The sequence below is a fragment of the Lepidochelys kempii genome, chromosome 11 (genome assembly GCF_965140285.1).
Source record: "Lepidochelys kempii isolate rLepKem1 chromosome 11, rLepKem1.hap1, whole genome shotgun sequence".
NCBI classification, from domain to species: Eukaryota; Metazoa; Chordata; order Testudines; family Cheloniidae; genus Lepidochelys; species Lepidochelys kempii.
The window spans coordinates 32,336,922-32,356,402 of record NC_136390.1 but is presented as its reverse complement, the minus strand read 5'-3'; the positions used below and the strand labels follow the sequence as shown (position 1 = coordinate 32,356,402).

Here is a 19,481-nt window from a genome sequence, read left to right as displayed (position 1 = left end):
TGCTTAGCATACCAATTTTACAGTGAATGATTTAACTTCTATTTTCTATTCATTAAGAATGACAGGTAGATTAAAACTATTAAAATATATTTGTTTTGTGGCAAAAATTTAACAAGTTTGACCTACACCTGCAACAGGACAAAATTCAAAGCTAATATTGGAACTCCATTCTCAACTCACTAGACTCTGGCAGCAGCATAACCTGTGGTGATTATGCAAGTCACCTTTTCATTATCTACAGTATGCACTACATAGGAAGTTGAAGGATTGAATTCTTGTCTTAATAGTACAATAGATAGCACAGGCAGGCAGACTACTGTACCTGAACACAACATGTTGCAGGATTGGAGTGAGCATCTGCCTTATATTTATATATCCCCAGACAGAAAATTTTATGAAGCTTTAGTTAAGGTGGCAAATATATTACACTTACTTAAGGAGAAAAACTGAACAAAACACAGATTTATAAACATATCAGAAACCCAGGACATTCTGGGGCAGGGGAGTGGCGGGCAGTATTGGCACGTATACCAGTGCAAAGTCGAGATATTAAAAACAATCAAAATTCTCTTCTCATATTCCCTGTGTACACTGTGTACACTCTCCATGTAACTGGGGTAATCCATACAACCACTTTTAAAATCCAGAAAGATGATTTGAGGGAAGGGACAGAGTGTATTTCATGGGCTTGAGACATGAGGTGCTACACTGCTTCAGTCAGAGGAGTCCAATTTACTGGACCTGGGGGAGGACACGGATAGAGCTGGTTGCCTGAGTAGTTCCATTTTCCCTTCCTCCCTGGATATTAGCCTCCAGTTGTGTTATGGAGTTAGACAATCACAGTCTCAGATTCTGTCCAATCCCATACTGCCATAATGGAAGTTGACGAAGATTTTTCCTTTCTTGGAAGTCTGGCCAAGGTGAAATGGTTGCATAATTGTTTATTCTTATTTTTGAAATACCTACATTAGACCACAGTAACAATAAAAGCAAATAAAGAAGCCTCTGCATTCCAAACATTCCACTTTTTTAAAACAAACAATCATTTATATCTATACCAATTCTTTTCTTCATATAAACTTTGCAGATGGGGAGATTATGGTCCAGATTCTGCCACTTTTCGCACATTAAGTAGTATCCTATTCAGAGTATGGTACTACTCATTATAAGTAAGACTGGCAGAATTCGGCCTCTGTGCCCACTATCTTTCAGACTAGTAGAATTTCCTCCTAGCCTAGGGACAATCTACCTTCAGGGTACAATATATTGTATAATTTTGTACATTATAAAGCACCATACATAAGGGAGTCAAATACTTTGGATCGAATGTTCAATCTTCCCCATTTATTATTTTACTTTGGTAGCATACATGCATCCCAATTGGGTATCAGAATTCCATTGTACTAGACACTGCACAAAACAAAAAAACCGTACCTGCCCCAAACCTCACACTGTTATCTTACATTTGTAAAACATTTTATTTTTGACCAACAGATCATCTTTGTGAATTCTGCAAGCCAAAAGAACAGTTTGGATAAATGTTAACTGTAGAACTTTTGACAGAAGTGCATAAGATTCATACTACAGCTCACGCAGATTTCACATAAAACACAATGGAATTAACTAAGGATGATTTAAAAACTAAATGGTCCATAACACTTTTGTATTCTAAATTCATGTTACATTGAACAATATATTCTTACATGGTTTGCCTCTTAGTTATTGCACTTTTTTTCTTTAAACACACACAAGAAGTACAAAAAGGTTTCAGGCTAGTCAGCTAGTCAGCTTTTTTATGCTGAAACTAAGGTATTGTCAGTAATGCGTCAAATGAACAACAGGTTTTACACAGGAGGTTTACTTGACAGACAAAAAAGATGTCTGCATGCATCATTGGGTCTGATTCTCCTCTCCCACAGTTTTACAGTAAATAAAAGGAGAATCAGTCCCAAAATATAGAACTTGCTAGTTGAAAAGACATCATGTTGATGTCTTTGCTGCTACTTGTCTGCTTTGGTCTATATCTGACCGGAGGCTGTTTAAGTAGGCAAATGTCAGGCTGTGAATGCTTGCACACTCGAAGGCAGTGGCTCTCAACCTTTCCAGACTACTGCACCCCTTTCAGGAGTTTGATTTGTCTTACTTATCCCCAAGTTTCACCTCACTTAAAAACTACTTGCTTACAAAATCAGACATAAAAATACAAAAGTGTCACAGCACACTATGACTGAAAAATTGCTGACTTTCTCATTGTTACCATATAATTATAAAATAAATCAACTGGAATATAAATATTACACTTACATCTCACTGTATAGTATACAGAGCAGTATAAACAAGCCATTGTATGAAATTTTAGTTTGTACTGACTTCACCAGTGCTTTTTATGTAGCCTGTTGAAAAATTAGGCAAATATCTAGATGAGTTGATGTACACCCTGGAAGACCACTGAGTACTCCCAGGGGTACCGGTACCCCAAGTTGAGAACCACTGCTCTAAGGCAGCAATACTCACACAGAGGCTGGGGAGCTGCAAGAGGCTCTTTAATGCGCCTCCTGCAGCTCTTCACACCACATGATATAAAAACATTGATTTAATTATTAACCAATCAGGATGCTTTTACTATGTTATTAACCAATTGCAGAATACTTGGTCAGTCATTTTACTCTGAGAATATTTTTAGATTAGATTAGATAGAATAGTAAATTAAACAATGAATTCACACTACTGTGGCTCTTTTGTGTAATGTTGATTGCTAATTTGGCTCCTGAATGCTGAAGTCTGAGTATCACTGCTTTAAGGCATGTTATTCATTTTTAGGATTACAGATTTCATTTTCATATAAACACTCAAATAAGTGTGTCCCTGAAGCCTGTTTTACTCTTTAACTAACTAGGTCCCATCTTTCTGAAACAACCAAATAAAGCATGCTTTGGGAATGATGAGAACATAAAGGTTTTGCTTAGAATATATTCTCCAGGCTGTGCAAAAGGAAGGGCACAGGTTAGTTTTCATTTATGGAAGCTAAAATAATATTCAGAGGATGCTTGGTTTTCAACATTACCTGAACCATTCTAGTGCTATTGAGAATAGTTTTTGATGGTCTGCAGATGCAGCAAGCACCAGAATTTTAACAGGTTTTAATCTTTTGTACATCTTTCATAGAAATGTAAGATGCTGAAAAACTTTGAATATTTTAGTTTCAACTGATGCAAGTTAGCTCCAGATCAGGAAAGTAGCAGCCCTATCTATCTAAACTAGATTAAAGAAATGGTGGAATAGAAGAATGCTAAAGATTCATATGCCTCTTCATGCTTCAGCCATCATTCCAGAGGACATGCTTCCATGCTGATGACGCTTGTTAAAAATATAATGCATTAATTAAATTTGGGACTGAACTCCTTGGGGGAGAACTGTATGTCTTCTACTCTATTTTAGCTGCATTCTGCCATATATTTCATGTTATAGCAGTCTCGGATGATGACCTAGCACATATTGTTCGTTTTAAGAACACTTTCACTGCAAATTTGACAAAACACAAAGAAGGTACCAATGTAAAATTTATAAAGATAGCTACAGCACTCAACCCAAGATTTAAGAATCTGAAGTGCCTTCCAAAATCTGAGAGGGCTGAGGTGTGAAGCATGATTTCAGAAGTCTTAAAAGAAGAATACTCTGATGCAGAAACTACAATACTATACTTCTAATGATGGTATCTGACTCAGATGATGAAAATGAACATGTGTCGGTCCACACTGCTTTGGATTGTTATCGAACAGAACCCATCATCATCAGCACGGACGCATGTCCTCTGCAATCGTGGTTGAAACATCAAGGAACATATGAATCTTTAGCTTATCTGGCATTTAAATATCTTGCAATGCTGACGATAACAGTGCCAGGCAAATGCCTCTTTTCACTTTTAGGTGACATTATAAACAAGAAGCAGGCAGCATTATCTTCTGCAAATGTAAGCAAACTTGTTTGTCTGAGTGATTTGCTGAACAAGAAGTAGGACTGAGTGGACTTGTAGGCTCTAAAGTTTTACATTATTTTGTTACATAAGTGGACTCAAAAACAAAACAATCTACACTTATAAATTGCAATTTCATGATAAAGAGATTGCACTACCGTACTTGTATGAGGTGAATTGAAAAATACTATTTCTTTTGTTTTTTTACAGTGCAAATATTTAATAAAAATAAATATAAAGTGAGCACTGTACACTTTGTATTTTGTGTTGTAATTAAAATCAATATATTTGAAAATGTAGAAAAGATCCAAAATATTTAAATAAATAGTATTCTATTATTGTTTAGTATTGCAATTAATCACAATGAATTTTTTTTAATCACACGATTAATCACGATTAATTTTTTTAATCGCTTGACAGCCCTAATCTGAAGAGTAACTACTCCAAAGTTTGGTGTTCAAAGTCACTTGTTATAAATTAATCTAACTTTATATGAAAAAGTTTGAACAATTAGTAAGCAAGAAAGACCCCATTAAATGAGCATACTTGTAAACTTTTAAGGTGTATAGATCAGCCTCATCATATGACATGCATCCTAGGGTATTATGGAAATTAATTGAACTTTATGTACCAAGTGATATTAAAAAAATCAATCAAAGGCAACTGGTGAGTTACCAAAGATTTGGCAAAAAAGTAGCACTTCACCATTACAGAGTCAACATTTCATAGAATCTCAGGGTTGGAAGGGACCTCAGGAGGTCATCTAGTCCAACCCCCTGCTCAAAGCAGGACCAATCCCCAATTTTTGCCCCAGATCCCTAAATGGCCCCCTCAAGGATTGAACTCACAACCCTGCATCTGGCAACACTTACCATGCAGCAGCATCTAAGATTACCAGTTTTTCTAGCATTAATCTAGATGCTAGATTAATAGGAGATAGCTGTAGTACCTCCGTGATAATTCTTCGTAACAGCTGACAAATGTTAATCTTTTTAATGGCTTCTACTGTAAATTTACAATCCATTTTCAAAAAGAGGAATGAAGGATGCTTCTGTCAAAATCTCTTCCATAAGTCTAACTTCTATCCTCAGTAACTAATGGAATATTAAGAAAGAGCATTAACTCTTGGGCTTAGGTTTTCAAAGCTGCCTGAGGGATATGGATGTCCAATTCCCATTAAAATTAATAATTTTTAATTGAAAAATGTCAGTCCTAGAGGATAACAGAACCAAGAGCAATAAGCAGCGAAAGTTTATTTTGGGGGAGTGGCATCACAGAAGTTCCCTACAGTCAAGGTTAACTACTGCTTTAGCATGTACTGTGTGTGGTGTGGAGGTGAGGCCACGGCCACATTCTTGTCCATTTGGCTTATCTAGCGCCATTGCTAACAAGATTTACCAAATACATCTTGTACTCTGAGTTCAACCAACAGAATTCTGGCTGTCCATCGTGCAGATGCACAAAAAGTGCAAACTGCCTGTAACTACTCCATCCACCTGTACAAGTGCAGCCAGAATATAGTGAAAATGACCAAGAAGAATAGAGACCCTATGGATGGAGAGGATATATAGGGTTTACCCAGGAGTAATGACATGAAATCAAGAAAAGGGAAATGTAAGCTATGGAATAACTCCCATGAGACATGATAGAAACCCCATTACTCTGAATTTTTCTAGGGTTTCATCCAGCCTAGATTTAAAACTGTTACCTTGCATTGGTAGGAACTGCATGACTTCTACCTTTTAGGATATGACTATGAATGGTTTTTTATCTGTTGGTTTCTCACTAGGGTATCTACTGGACCGATGACTTGCCTTAACACTAGACCTTTCTTCAGCGATTTCAAATCAGTTAATCCAGTCAACAGGCTAAATGAAATCATGCCATTACCACCTCTTTTCCTCTGTTATTTTTCTTCCCCTATCTTCTAAATGATCACTATTGATAGACAGATAGACAAGTTGGCTGTCTTCCATATCAGCCTGGTTTTTCCTTTCTCCCACAGACATAAAGTTTACAATATCTAGAGTTTCAGGGTGGGAGTAACCTTGGGGAGGGAGAGGAGTGGAGAGTAAGCAGACAGGGACTTGCTCCTTTAAAAATTCTCAAGATATTTCCCAGAAGAAAAGGGGAAATGGATTTTTAACTCTACCTACACTATTACCACTATTTTAGATTAATTTATGCTTTTTTTTTTTTTTTTAGTTTTAATTACGAGTTTTCTTTCACAATTTTTACTGTTCCTCTCCATACACACCCTGGCCACTGAGAGGAATATTTAAAGTGAAATAAGTACACTGCTCAGTTTCACTCTTTAGTTCTCAGGTACAATTAAAATGCTGCAATGTATGACTTAAGGACACTGCAAGGAAATGTTTACATTTTTAAAAAAACTTTTGTTTTTAAAGAAAGGAAAACATTTCTGCTATTGAGTTATATATAAAAAAATCCTGTAGACCCTAAGTCCTTGAAAGTGTCCCTTTAAATTTAAAGTAGGCCATAATGTCTTGTGATCTGAATACAAAACAAATGAACAAAAGAACCACAACACAACCCAGTCAGCATGCTTAGATTCTGCCATTGCCTTGCTGACATACCTTGTCCTTTCTCTGCACCAGTTCCCCTATTTGTGAAATAGGGATAATTATTCACCTACCCTCACAGGACTGAATTCATGTTTGTAATGTGCTGTGAAATGTTTGGATGAAAGTTGATGAGTATTTTATTGAAGGGTGATTAAATGCCACACAATACTGATAATTTCGGTAGTTTCTTTCAGAGTAAAATCTGTTTCCATTTAGCTTAGACTGTATTTCAAGTTTTCCAGTCTCTTGACTCCTTTTACTGGGGCGGGAGATGCTACGCTGATGACAAATGAGCCTAGGATCAGAACAAAAGTTTGCAAGGGTGGTGCATGCGCTGTCTTCTTCTCTGCCCACCCTTAGGAAAAGAGGCACACAATTTAGGAATGCTTGTAGGTCCCCAACTACTCCTCAGTTCTCAGGGGGCACCTATATTTTTAATCCATATATGAAAAGCCAAATGTAATCATTGCTCTTGGATATGGATATTTATGCCTTTGTGACCTTCTGCTTTGACTACTGTAATGTAATAAATGGGGCTGCCATTGAAGGCCACTCAATCTGCATTTTATGCAGAATGATCCCGCTCACCTGCATGGCAGCATCAGCATCAGGGACCATATTACACTAATTCCCTGAAGACTACGTTGACTTCTTGTTGATTTCCAGGTGTAATTCAAGGTTTTGAAACTGCTCTTAAAGAAACCCAAACCCTTTACCATTTGGTTACTGGCCCAGTGAGAGACCATCTTTCTATCTATGATGCAACAGTTGAGATCAGATGGGAAGTCTAGATTTCAGTGATTGGGGCCTGCAAACTGGATGCTCTGGAGGGAGAGTGTCATTCCACAACTGCACACAGTGTCCTGAACTCTTTCATGGTATGGCTTAAAGCCCCTCTCTTCTTTCAGACTTCCACTCAGGGTGGAGATTGTTGAATATATTTACAGCCTAATCTGTGGCCCAGGAGTTTATGGATTGGAAAATTAATTTAGTAATTAAAAATAAATCCATTTGTGCGCAAGGAGTATGAGAGTAAATTTTATAAATAAAAAAAATAAAATAAAATGTTTAGTTACCATTTACCACCAGAGGGTGCTATTTCGACACTTTAAAAAATTGTGATATGTAAAGCATCTCAAAATGCATTCCTCAGAAATATAACCACTTCCTTTCAGAAGACAGTAATTCAACTCTCAACTGCAAATAGCACTATAATTAGATTGATTTTCTGCTCTGCTCTATGAGAAAATATTCTAATCAGAACAAGATTAATAAGCAAAAGCCTGTCAAGTGACAATTCAGAATTGAAATATCCTCAAAGTATATTTTAACACCTTGATCTCACTTTTCAGCTGCAGAGCAGTTGGGACTCATTGCTGAAATAACTTTTTTCTTTAGCCATTTTAAACTGACTAGCAACGCTTACAGTCCCCAACAGATACAATGAATTACTACAGGGAAGAGCAGCAAACGGTAATAAACTTTAGTATATTACTCTAGAAAGGGACACATTAGCAGAGTTTAATTGTGGCTCAAAGATAAACCATTCAAAAGTAAATTGTAAATGTAAAATGAAAATTCTGTTTACTCAAGTACCGTGTTGAATATTGCAACCAATCATGATAAGAAAAGTATTGGGCACACTAACATCTAACAAACATTCTCCAAATTCCACACTGGCCAGCTCCACTTAGCTGTGATGTTCCAGAATGCATTATTTAATGCTGCATACAGGACAATTACAAGAGATTTCAGAGCGTCTTACTTTGAAAGCCTGAGATACTTAAAAATACTGACACCTCCACCCTTCTCCAACCCACCAGAGGTTGCGATGACACTAAAAGATACATGCTGGGGCATCTCAGCAGATCAAAATCAGCAAGATTTCTTTGGATTTAACAACAGAGGTAGTCTAGTGATCTGTACAGATCTTGTGCTCTCTTACAACGCCGAAGATCTTGAGTTCAAATCCTAGGGAAGGCCTGGAGGCAGGAGTGAAAATGAATGTCTAGGTTCCAGGTTAAAATCATAGTATCTTAGGGCTGGAAGAGACCTCAGGAGGTCATCTAGTCCAACCCCCTGCTCAAAGCAGGACCAATCCTCAATTTTTTGCCCCAGATCCCTAAATGGCCCCCTCAAGGATTGAACTTGCAACCTTGGGTTTAGCAGGCCAATGCTCAAACCACTGAGGTGTATTCTCCATCACTTGAAGTCTTTAAATCAAGACTGGATATCTTTCTAAAAGATATGCAATATCTCAAAGAAAAGTTATGGGCCTAATGCAGGAATTACTGGGGGGTTCTATGGACTGTGTCATGAATGAGATCAGACTAGAGGACCATCACAGTCCCTTCCAGCCTTTAAGAAAAATTAATATAATCTATGAATATTCCCAACGTCCTGCAAACAACCAAAAGGGACTGCTCCCATGTGTAAAGTTAAGCTTGTGAGAAAATACACAGAGGAGTGGGGCCTAAAACAGATATCTCACCTCTGAAGTGTATGGAATGGTCCTCTTATTCTTCTTAGTTACAACTTTCAGCACCTACTGCTAAACAAAACTTTAATTTTACACTTGTAGTGGGGTGATAGGAGGAAATTTACTCCTCCTGAAAGATGAACTGCATTTGTTTAATGTCTTTAAAAATATTAATTGGCTTTTCCCTAGTTCAAGCCTGGAGCACTATCGTCACTGCAGCAGGAGGAACTGGCCAAGTCCAAGATATCAACGATGGCCCATCTACCACTGTGATCTGCACTATAGTAAAGTCCAATACCTTCGCCAGTAATCTACTCATCCAATCAAAATGCACTTGAGTTCCTATTTCCCTTAACAATTATTATTCAATATCTAATTACATATCATCCCTTTGAAGATTACACTACTTTGTATACCTGCGCATAATTTGTTTATGTTGTTAATGTTAAATTTCCTTTACAAAATAGATTCACCTCACCATCTTATTTCACTTTCTCACCCAGGCTCCTCCCTGCCCTTGCTCCCTCCGTTCTTTTGCCAACTTCCTCTCTCAAGTACTGCATTAAGGAAGCTCCTGACTCCAAATGAACCAGGAACTTCAGTTCCACCAGCAATTCTTGGTTCTTTTCCCACTTAAGTTATAGTTCCTCTGTCCCCTCCTCTTATGACTGTAATCTGGGATTGAATTGGGAGGGAGGAAGGAAAAAAGGTGGTGATGTTCACCAGGCTCTGCTCTGCTCACAAACTACGGTCAGCCCATGTGATTAACCAAAATGGGATGCCGATCGCAATATTTTTTACAGATATTCAGAATATGATTCTGCAAGCTCTTTGGCAGGTCTTGGATATGCTCATGGACTCTACAAAGCTCCGTAGGCTTGGCTCTTTCTTGACTGAGGGACCAAAAAAAAAATAAGTGTAGCTATCACCAACCACCATCCACTTGTGACACCAAAACAAGACCTCAGACATAACAAATAGTGGAGATCTGTAATCAAGGCCTTCCTTTCTCACATGAGGAATAAAATAGTTAATGGTGTTTGTGTTTAAGTTTCATGTCTGGGAATCTGAGTTAACATCTCATTAAGATGAATGAGGACATAATCATACATTTCAGAGCTGTGTGCCTTGACCAATAAACATCTCTGTATCAAGTACACACTGTTCATATTTTTGAGGTTTCTTTGCAACCATAACAGCCACTTTTTCAAAAATAAAAACTGAGATTCTGAAGAAAAATACAGTCATTTCAGAGAGATACTGGTATGCCATAAAGCCCATGTACTGGCTCAATCTTAGCCCTGGCTACAGGGTTCCCCAGAGGATGCTGCTACACTTGGTCCTCTTATAGAAGCAGCTGAAAGGTAGGAGTCCAGGCTTTTCATAGAGACCACCATCATTTCATATTGACAGGTTTCAGAGTAACAGCTGTGTTAGTCTGTATTCGCAAAAAGAAAAGGAGTACTTGTGGCACCTTAGAGACTAACCAATTTATTTGAGCATGAGCTTTCGTGAGCTACAGCTCACTTCATCGGATGCATGCCGTGGAAACTGCAGCAGACTTTATATATACACAGAGAATATGAAAAAATACCTCCTCCCACCCCATTGTCCAGCTGGTAATAGCTTATCTAAAGTGATCATCAGGTGGGCCATTTCCAGCACAAATCCAGGTTTTCTCACCCTCCACCCCCCCACACAAATTCACTCTCCTGCTGGTGATAGCCCATCCAAAGTGACAACTCTTTACACAATGTGCATGATAATAAAGTTGGGCCATTTCCTGCACAAATCCAGGTTCTCTCACCCCCTCACCCCCCTCCCAAAAACCACACACACAAACTCACTATCCAATACCAGCAGGATAGTGAGTTTGTGTGTGTGGTTTTTGGGAGGGGGGTGAGGGGGTGAGAGAACCTGGATTTGTGCAGGAAATGGCCCAACTTTATTATCATGCACATTGTGTAAAGAGTTGTCACTTTGGATGGGCTATCACCAGCAGGAGAGTGAATTTGTGTGGGGGGGTGGAGGGTGAGAAAACCTGGATTTGTGCTGGAAATGGCCCACCTGATGATCACTTTAGATAAGCTATTACCAGCTGGACAATGGGGTGGGAGGAGGTATTTTTTCATATTCTCTGTGTATATATAAAGTCTGCTGCAGTTTCCACGGCATGCATCCGATGAAGTGAGCTGTAGCTCACGAAAGCTCATGCTCAAATAAATTGGTTAGTCTCTAAGGTGCCACAAGTACTCCTTTTCTTTTTGCGAATCATTTCATACACAGGAGAACCCCACATAGGTCAGTAAGTTGGATATTTAAAGCAGCAGATGTAAGAGAGGAGCACAGCAGCCAGCCCCACATGATCCACAAGTGCTCAGTGGATCACTGGTGGTTTGTAGACTACAGCTTAAGAAAAACTGACTTAGTGTTCTCCATACAGTGGAAGACTTCCCCACTGTGGAGGAAACATGCTGGTCTCCTAACACTGCACTTTCTAAACTACTGAAATTAGTTTTTCATATCCAAGTTCCTGCCCAAGTCTAGTAAATGAACATTATTACCACCTGCTGACTATTTCGTGCCTTACGTGAAATGACTTTGATCTCAATCCAGTTCCCAGCATGTCATCTCATTACAAGAGGACATAATTGGTACTAATGCAGTTTCAAACCTCCAAATTAGGGATGAGGCACAGTGGTAAGAAACTTGCCCTGACACTTCCTGTGCTCTGCCTTTTAGGGGGTGGGGAGGAGAAGAGGTCTTAACCCCCATGGTTCTCAATGCAGAACCTTTCACAAGCTTTAAGTTCATACCCAGAAATATTAAAACAAAAACAACTAAAAACCCTGTTGTAGCTACTGTACTAGTAATGTTAGCGTAAGCCCAAAGTACACACAAATCAAATCTAATACCAAGATTAGAAAAGCACACCAAAGACAGGTATAATGTTTACCTAATAGATGTCAGCATACAGTCTCCTCTTGATGTATGCTTAACACTAATAGGATTTCCACATGCCCATCAAAAATAATAATATAGTCTTCCACTGTGAAGCAAAAAAAAATAAAAAATGGAACATCATGTACTTAGCTGCCTGATATACTATATGTTTTATAACAGTGCCTGATATTTATTAAATAAACAGAGAGAGAGAGAGAGAGACAGAGACACAGTGACAGTGTGTGTGTGTGGATTTTTTCTGTATATACAAGCCTTAGAAGTAAACTTGTTAAAAAAACTAATTCCTTTGCCTCACCCCCAGAAGCCTGTGGGTACTGGGGCTCCAACAGTCGTAAGGAACCAGGGTATTTTTGAATGTGTGTGTGTTTGTGTTTTTTTTTTTTAAACAGTTCCTGCATATACTTGAACACTCTTTCAACATGGCTTAGCCTGGTTAGTAGGCCTATATCTCATTTAGTTGGAACTGCAGTCTAAATACTTGCTGGCAAATTTAGCTTTAAAGGCCAACACATTCGGTATAGGTTTTTATTCCGCCTTCGTCACAATGGTATTCAAGTACCTTCCAGTAGTACATTAAGCAACATGCTAACGTCTGTCATGTTTCTCTCATCCCCTCCCCAGCACAGATTGGTCAAAAAACAGAATTGTTAAATTACAACATTATAGGCATCAAAAAGATACATATGATGGAACGGAATTCTTTAATTCTTTGAAGTAACATATACTTCACACACTAACTACATCTTTGATTAATCTTTCCACAATGGAGAGATTAACCTTGTCTCTTTACAATGTCATATGTAGTACAGTGCTCCAGAGAGGAATACATGAACTGAAAGAGACTGACATCACCAAAATGTCATTTAGGTTAGTAATTGGGAGCAATTCAATAAAGTCTAGATAAATTACAAGAAAACAGAACAACCTTGAAGCTAAATATCCCATATGAATTAGGAAAGTGTTCATTGTAGTAGGGATAATACACGCCACATGGAAAAAATAGGTACATTTCTTTCCATGAATGTGTTAATTTCAACTAAAACATTTTGTTCTGATTTATATATTTTCCTATATATAATTTTGTAAATAAAACCTAAATTTTGTAAATAAACCTTTCAAGTGTTGTGCTATAGCTGTATATGACAGCAGATTACCTGAACTCAGTCAGATTTAACACTTTTGCAGTATTTTTTACACAATAGGATAGTCAAGTGCTAGCTTTCGCTAAAGTGCTTTCCTTCTGTAGGTTTAAGTTAGACCCTTAGAGAAGGGCCATTAGGATGATCCAAGGAATGGAAAACCTACTTTATGAGAGGAGACTCAAAGAACTTGGCTTATTTAGCCTAACCAAAAGAAGGCTGAGAGGAAATATGTGTCAACATGAGACAGAAAATCATTTCAAAAGGGAGGTTTTCAGAGTCATGTAAGAGATTTAGGAACACAAACCTCATTGAAAGCCAAGGTGAAGCAGTCCAAGTCAATGGTAATTGTGGTCCTAAATCCCTTAACGTGATTCCGAAAATTTCCCCCTTTGTTTATAAGTATACATCCCTTTGAGTTTTGCATGAAAGGGACCTGAACTACTAGCACTACCCAGGCACAAAGAGGCAGCTCCAGAAAGCTCCATATACACAAGTCAGATGCCGCACACAGGCAAATCGCAGGGGCCTAGGAGACCTCAATATCACAACGTGAACACTTTGATTCTTCTTTAAATTCCGTCACTTTCTGAAAGATTTGCTTTTTAAATCACATTTCTCATTCATTCCTTGTCCAGTTTCAGGAACTCCTGCAGTGTCAGGTCAACAGGGTTCTTATGGAGGGAGAGGAAAGCCCAGCAAGAGGTGTGTTTCCTCTGCTCATCAACGGGGTCATCATCAAGCTCCCAGCCTTCCAGCTCCTTGAAGCAGCAGCAGCATTGAACCACATCAGGCCCATTCTCACTGGGGCAGTGGATGAATCTGGCTGCAGCCATCTGCTTTGGGGTGCAGGCACAGCCCTCGGTGAAGGGCCAGCTATGGTAGATGGCCAGGCAGGCCTTGCGCTCATGTAGAGCTGAGGAGAGATATAATTGCTCTCTATAAATACATCAGAGAGAAAAATACTAGGGAGGGAAAGGAGTTATTTAAGTTAAGCACCAATGTGGACACAAGAACAAATGGATATAAACTGCCATCAACAAGTTTAGGCTTGAAATTAGGTGAAGGTCTCTAACAAGAAGAGAAGTAAAGTTCTGGAACAGCTTTCCAAGGGGAGCAGTGGGGGCAAAAAACCTAACTGGCTTGAAGACTGAGCTTGATAAGTTTATGGAGGGGGTGGCATGTGGCCTATCGGTGACCGCCAGCAGCAAAAGACCTAGTGGTCTTGCCACATGCTCAGGGTCTAACTGATTGCCATATCTGGGGTCAGGAAGGAATTTTCCCCTGGGTCAGATTGGCTGATACCCTGGGAGTTTTTCACCTTCCTCTGCAGGATGGGGCATGGGTCACTTGCGGGTTTAAACTAGTGTAAATGGTTAATTCTTTGTAACTTGAAGTGATTAAACCATGATTTGAGGACCTCATTAACTCAGACAAGTGGTTAGGCATCTATTTCAGGAGTGGTTGAGTGAGGTTCTGTGGCCTGCAATGTGCAGGTCAGACTAGATGATCACAATGGTCCCCTCTGACTTATGAGTCTATGAGACCCACAATACTGTCCTGCCTTTTTTTCTTTCCCCTCCAAATTTAAACTTAATTTATTCCTGTTTAATTGGATAACACTCAGTCAAATTGTAACAACTGAGACCACAGTTTTCCCACACAATTTAGGACTATTATGGGGGAGAAAGAAGAGAGTAGGAAAGAAATGGTCTCTCCATCTCCACTCAAAGTGCTGCTTGATGCAGTGCCTGTTCAGACAGATATCTGACTCCAATATTGCGTGCACCATCAAAAAAACCTGCAGTCACCATTATATTAAGAGGTGTTGGGAAACATCAAAAAAAGCCAAGACACAGAGGAGAGGGCAGGGAAAGAGAAAGAGATGAGAGATTGGAAAGGAAGGAGACAGCTGCTGCCAAGCTATTTTATACTGAACTTTTCTTTGTTTCAGACTTCTCAAACTAGAGTCCTGTTCTGTGACTGAATTTTAATTTAAACCATTAAAATGACACAAGGATGTATCATTACTTTATAGAAAAGATTCTATGTCAGATTGGTTCTCCTCAAATTATTTTAAAACTATTTATCTATGCAAGTACTTTTATGCATAAAATTGTCTTTAGTGTACTTAACCAGCAAACTAAATGTTATTTTATCAGTAAATATAGCAATGGGACTGGAAAAAGACTGTAATAAAGTACACAATAATGTATCCTAAAATAAAGTGTGAAAATTTACTTTAAATAAAAGGGGCCAAAAATACTGTCATTTTCTTGAACGTAAGTGCCAACCAAATTTTCCTACACAGGAAGGGAAAGTTACCAATATTGTTGAAAGCTTTAAACTGTGATTTATAACAGTGTGATGGCAGGAGCACACAAAAAATAAGACAAGTCTGTTTTACATCCTGGACAACTCAAATTTATATAATTTACCCTGTGGGTTTCATATTATTAATATATACAGACATGGTACAAGGTAAGAAAGTCAGTCCATAAAATGCTGGCAACAATACAGCTATTCTATTCCTTAAACAAACTAACGTAAATTAAGAGTTTCAAGACTCAGATAATATGTTATTTAGCCAGATACTTAATGGAGTTTCAATTTAAGAAATCCACATACAAACTCTAGTTCAGAAGAGCAGTTCTAAGACACGTGACCAATTATAGCAGTACAGGGCCACGTCTTAAAATTGATAAAATCACAGACACAAAATAAACAAACCATCTGGAAGCTCTGCCATACCTGTCTCCCAGTAAAGTGGGATAGGTATCGCTTTATTTCATTAACATTTGCTTCCACCATCTCTCCTAACATTTGATTATTTTCAACTATGGGTATTTTTTGTTGTTTTTTTAAAAAAAAAACAACAAAACAAAAAACCCCCACCTTCTTCTGTGCTCTCCTCACTTCTCCCTCTCTTTTCAGTCAACCACATTCTGAGATGGGAATATCACCATGCTACATAAACTGCTGATACAATAACACCGAAAATGGCTGTGAAAGCCATACTGCTGGAATCCTCTTCATCTCTTATTGCCCCATCCCAGATGACGGTTCATTTATGTAAAATCTTCCTCCTTTGCCAGTTCAAATTCTCCAACATTCAAAAGGAATAGCATACCAAGATAATGTATACGTCTGGCATATTCCTATGGAACAAAGCAGCCATATCCACTAATGAAAAATGTTTTAACAGCTGCTAGCTTTTAAATGACAGGCAGTAGTCCCAAAAACTTCAAAATTATTCCACTGTGAAACAGTCAAACAAAATAACAAGACAAGAAGATTTCTTGAGATTTCTCAATGTTTTGAATGAGTCAACATTTGTGTGTGAAAGTCACAGGGTAAACAAAACAATAAGTAGCAGGGTGGATTTGATTTAAATCAAATTGATTAAAATCACTAGTCAGGAAGACTCAATTGAATCATGGATTTATACACAAAAGTGCATTCTTGTTGGTTGTTATAACCTTAATACATATTCTTCACAACTCAGAGATAAATGTAGGTTTCATTTTTAGAAGGTACACACTATACATTTTTAAGTGATTTATTTTGAAAACTTTTCAGGTTAGTTTTACAGCTATATCAGAAAATCAATGATTGTTTGATTATTTCATTTACCAAAGGTAATTGAAGCAGATATTTATGAAGTCATTGGGAGGTGAACTATCTCCAATTCAACAGGTTAATCATTAATATTTGGAGGATTTTCTTGCCATACTGTATTAGGAGGAGACCACCACCAGACATTTAAATTGTTTTAGTTAACTAAAACAACAACGTTATGTATTCTGGATTTTTTTCTTCAACAACAAACATATAATATTTTAACAAAACAAGCAAATAAATTTTTGAATTTAGTTAAACATTCAAGTTTTTTAAAATCAGGTTTGTTTTTGTTAAAATTGTTTCTAACTAAAATAGTTAAATAAAATATTTAAAAACAGAAAACAAAATGTAAATCGACTATGCAGGCAGGTCAACATGAGAAACTTAAAACATGGCTTCTGCAGCTAACTCAGTCATCCTCACCTTCGTTTTCCTGTTTGTTCATAATCTGGAAAAGAAGGACAAGTTCTCCTGCTTTTTCAGGTCCCAGACTATTTCTCAATTTGAAATGAATTGGTCCAAAGGAAGAAAATATTCTTTCTACAGCGGCAGAAGAAGCTACTGTTGTTAAAAGTGAGATTATTACTTCAACAGTCTCAGAATCCAAGTGCTTAAGTGACTTCCATCAGTTCATGGTATGACTTTCTTTAATCATCATCAGCAAACATATATTTCTTGAATGGTTCTTATTCCCAAACTCGGTTTCTTTTACGGCCTGCTGCCATTATAGGTTTTCCTTTCTAGTAAGAGAATGGTATGGTAGATCTCAAATTAATGAAGGCTACACTCAGAAAGACCTCAACACTTCTGGAATATGCTGCTCAAACAGTTTCTACTGCCTGTCCCTCCCTTTTCAAATTTATCTCCAGACTTCTTCTCCTTCTCCAGAGCTATTCCGCCCACAACAATCTTCTATTCATTAAACTTTTTGAAACTTTGCACTTTTAGAGAGAGGTTAGGGATTGACTATGTGTGCACAAATTTGCAGAAGGGCAAAAGGATTGAGGTCTTATTTTTCACCTCTATATATTATTTATTTATTTATTTTAAACTATTTTTGCGTTAACAAGCATGTTATCTCTGGAGAAACAAATCCACAGTTTGAGAACTGCAAAACTAAGCGCACGTCTACACTGGCAAAGTTACAGTGCCGCTTAGAGAGCGCAGAAGGCAAACCGCTGTTGTGTGTTCACATTGACAGCTGCCTGAGCAATAGCGCGTTCACACTTGCAGCACTATTTGGAGCGGTGCACTCTGGGCAGCTATCCCACAGAGCAGCTCTTTCTCTTTTGCCGCTAAGACTTGTGGGAAGGCAGAGGGGACCACAGGGCATTTTGGGTCCAGTCCCAATGCCCAGTGATGCATTCCTTCACATCCAAGCAATCTCTGTGCTTCCATCCACATTTGGCGCCATCTTTCAATGGTTTGTGTACTGTGCACCCTGCCTCTTTCAGGCTGCAGGAATGGATCCCGAACTGCTGACCAGTATGCTGCTCGCTCTAACCAACACGTCACAACTGGCAATGGAGTTATTCCTTAAACTACAAAGGCAAGAGGACTGCAACGATCTCACCACACATAGTAGCTACGACACGAGATTGCTTGTGGCATTCACGGAGGTGCTGACCACAGTGGAATGATGCTTTTGGGCTCGAGAAAGAAGCACTGAGTGGTGGGATCACATTGTGATGCATGTCTTGGATGACTAGCAGTGGCTGCAGAACTTTCGCATGAGGAAAGCCACATTCATGGGACTGTGTGATGAGCTCCCCCCAGCCCTGTGGCACAAGGACACAAGAATGAAAGCTGCCCTGTCATTGGAGAAGCATGTGGCAATTGCACTGTGGAAGCTGGCTACTCCACACCGCTACCAATTGGTTGCTAACCAGTTCGGAGTGGGAAAGTCAACTGTTGGAGTCGTGTTGATGGAAGAGTGCAAGGTCATTAATCGCATCCTGCTTCAAAAGACCATGACTCTGGACAACATGCGTAATATTGTGGATGGTTTTGCACAAATGGGCTTCCCTAACTGCGGAGGGGTGATAGTTGGAATGCACATTTCACTTCTGGCACCAGACCATCTAGCCACCGAGTACATTAATCGCAAGGGATATTTCTCAATGGTTCTCCAGGCCCTTGTGGATCACCATGGGCGTTTCATGGACACTAATGCAGGCTGGTGATGATGCATGCATCTTTCGGAACACTGGCCTGTTCAAGAAGCTGCAAGCAGGGACTTTCTTCCCAGACCAGAAGATCATCGTAGGGGAAGTCGAAATGCCCACTGTGATCCTGGGAGACCCAGCCTACCCCTAAATGCTGTGGCTTATGAAGCCATACATGGGGCAACTTGCAGCAAGGAGCAGGTCAACAACAGGCTGAGCAAGTGTAGAATGACTGCTGAGTGTGTATTTGGCCATTTAAAAGCCCGCTGGCGATGCCTGTATGGGAAGCTGGACATGACCAATGACAGTATTCCTATGCTTGTAGCCACATGCTGTATTCTCCATAATATTTGTGAAGAGAAGGGTGAAAGCTTCACGCAGAGGCTCAGTGCCTGGAGGCTAAGTTTGAACAGCCAGAGACCAGGGCTATTAGAGGGGCACTGCGTGGGGCCAGAAGGATCAGGGATGTCTTGAGGCAGCAATTTGAAGCTGAATATTTAATATTTAAATATAATATTTGCTGGTTTCAGAGTAGCAGCTGTGTTAGTCTGTATT

The 19,481-nt window shown here is 38.9% G+C and overlaps 1 protein-coding gene across 12 annotated transcripts in view; it reads right to left on the bottom strand.

The window, feature by feature from the left end:
• Nucleotides 1-19,481, bottom strand: part of TANC1 (tetratricopeptide repeat, ankyrin repeat and coiled-coil containing 1) — a 216,265-nt gene that overhangs the window by 106,686 nt on the left and 90,098 nt on the right. Inside the window, exon 1 of one of the 12 annotated variants that reach the window (XM_073305552.2) lies at nt 11,994-12,079. The exons of the other annotated variants lie outside the window; for them this stretch is intronic. The gene's annotated coding sequence lies outside the window, so the exon portion shown is untranslated. Of the gene's footprint in view, nt 1-11,993; nt 12,080-19,481 lie in introns of those variants that run through there. 12 annotated transcript variants of the gene reach the window in all.